The 2325-nt window shown below is 51.2% G+C and overlaps 1 non-coding gene across 1 annotated transcript; it reads right to left on the reverse strand.

The window, feature by feature from the left end:
• Positions 1-1231: 1231 nt before the first annotated feature.
• LOC124874576 lies at positions 1232-1350 on the reverse strand. Its single transcript, XR_007039842.1, has one exon. It is a non-coding gene; the product is annotated as a 5S ribosomal RNA (ribosomal RNA).
• Positions 1351-2325: the final 975 nt, after the last annotated feature.

The following is a 2325-nucleotide window of genomic DNA, read 5'->3' on the forward strand; positions in this document are numbered from 1 at the left end:
GCGGATCCAACTCACCACCAGGTGATGATCAGTGGACAGCTCAGCCCCTCTCTTCACCCGAGTGTCCAAAACATGCGGCCGAAGGTCTGATAATACGACAACAAAGTCGATCATCGACCTCCTGCCTAGGGTGTCCTGGTGCCAAGTGCACTGATGGACACCCTTATGTTTGAACATGGTGTTCGTTATGGACAATCCGTGACTAGCACAGAAGTCCAATAACAAAACACCACTCGGATTCAGATCGGGGAGGCCATTCCTGCCGATCACGCCTCTCCAGGTGTCACTGTCGTTCCCCACGTGGGCGTTGAAGTCCCCCAGCAGAATAATGGAGTCCCCGGGAGGGGCACTATCCAGCACCCCCGACAGGGACGCCAAGAAGGCCGGGTACTCTGCACTACCACTCGGCCCGTAGGCTGAAATGATAGTCAGAGACCTCTCCCCAACCCGAAAGCGCAGGGATACGACCCTCTCATCCACTGGGGTAAACCCCAACACGAGACGGCTGAACTGGGGGCAACAAGCAAACCCACACCAGCCCGCCGCCTCTCCCCGTGGGCCACTCCAGAGTAGAAGAGAGTCCAGCCCCTCTCGAGGAGATGGGTTCCAGAGCCCACGCTGTGCGTGGAGGCGAGCCCGACTATTTCTAGTCGATATCTCTCGACCTCCCGCACAAGCTCAGGCTCCTTCCCCCCCAGCGAGGTGACATTCCACGTCCCTAGAGCCAGCCTACGCATCCGGGGATCGGGCCGCTGAGGTCTCCACCTTCGTCCACCACCCAATCCTCTTTGCACCGGTCCCTCACGGTTCCCCCTGCAGGTGGTGGGCCCACTGGTGGATGGCCTCACGTCTCTCGTTCGGGCTTGGTCCGGCCAGGTCCCGCGAGGAGCAACCCGGCCACCAGGCGCTCTCCAACGAGTTCGTTCGGGCTTGGTCCGGCCAGGTCCCGCGAGGAGCAACCCGGCCACCAGGCGCTCTCCAACGAGTCCCGACCCCAGGCCTGGCTCCAGGGTGGGACCCTGGCTCCGCCGTACCGGGCGACGTCACGTGCCTCGATATTTTGTTCTTTATGAGGGGTTCTTGAACCATTCTTTGTCTGACCCATCACCTAGAGCCTGTTTGCCATGGGAGACCCTACCAGGGGCATTTAGGCCCCAGACAACATAGCCTCTAGGATCATTTGAGCACTCAAACTCCTCCACCACGTTAAGGTGACGGTTCAAGGAGGGGAAGCTTACAGCACCTGGTATTCCCAGGCGGTCTCCCATCCAAGTACTAACCAGGCCCGACCTTGCTTAGCTTCCGAGATCAGATGAGATCGGGCATGTTCAGGGTGGTATGGCCGTAAGCCCATCTGAAGCAGAAAAAATGAATAAATAAACAAATAAATAAAGTCACATTCCACAGAATTACAGTAGATTTATTTTGATCCTACATTTAGGACACCCTTCTCATGCATGATTCTTGACCCAGTGAGTGCGGGAAAACCTTATTTGTAAGAAGTGTTCTGCAAAATTGTAACCATTTGATGGATGTGGTACCAGAAAGTAATATATGGATTTGCACTTCTTTTCAACCCATGTATGCTGAATTGCAGAAAATGAATAAAAAGATTAAATTTGTGGAAGAATTGTTTCATTCTTTTGAAAACAAAAATCTGTTTCCTCCTAATCAGAATAATCGGATTATTTTACATTATGTTTTTTTCCAAGCCTCGCATCATCCTGACGTGGTTATGATTTTTACACAGTATAACATGATAGAAATATAAGCGTCATGATGTTGACTCAAAATATATTTCATCAGGGAAAGTACAGTCGAACCATTAGCCTGAACAGTAATTATATGGTGTTGTTTAAGAATCCGAGTGATAAGCTACAGCTGAATATACTAGCCCGTCAAATGGTCCCTTTGGAAAAGAGTTTTGAAGATGCAACCAGAGATGCTCATGGATATTTATTCATTGATGCCCAAAACATTTCAGACTAAGAACGGGCCTACTTCCTCACCAATTATCATAATGTCTGCGCGTATAAAAAGGAAAGTCCCCTTACTCAGGGCTTTGTACCAAGCCATTCCTCAGAAACACAAATATATTCTAGCATACTGCTCAACAGGCTTTCTTCAAGCCCTGTGTGAGATTGCTCTGAATATTTTAAAAGGTGATATGAGTTGCTGCTCACGGGATGTGAGGCCATCCCCCAGTGGGCCTACCACCTGCAGGGGAACCATGAGGGTCCGGTGCAAAGAGGATCGGTCAGCAAACAAAGGTGGAGGCCTCGGCGGCCCGACTAGAAATAGTCAGGCTCACCTCCACGCACAGTG

Source organism: Girardinichthys multiradiatus, chromosome 9, assembly GCF_021462225.1.
Source record: "Girardinichthys multiradiatus isolate DD_20200921_A chromosome 9, DD_fGirMul_XY1, whole genome shotgun sequence".
In the NCBI taxonomy this organism is placed as follows: Eukaryota; Metazoa; Chordata; class Actinopteri; order Cyprinodontiformes; family Goodeidae; genus Girardinichthys; species Girardinichthys multiradiatus.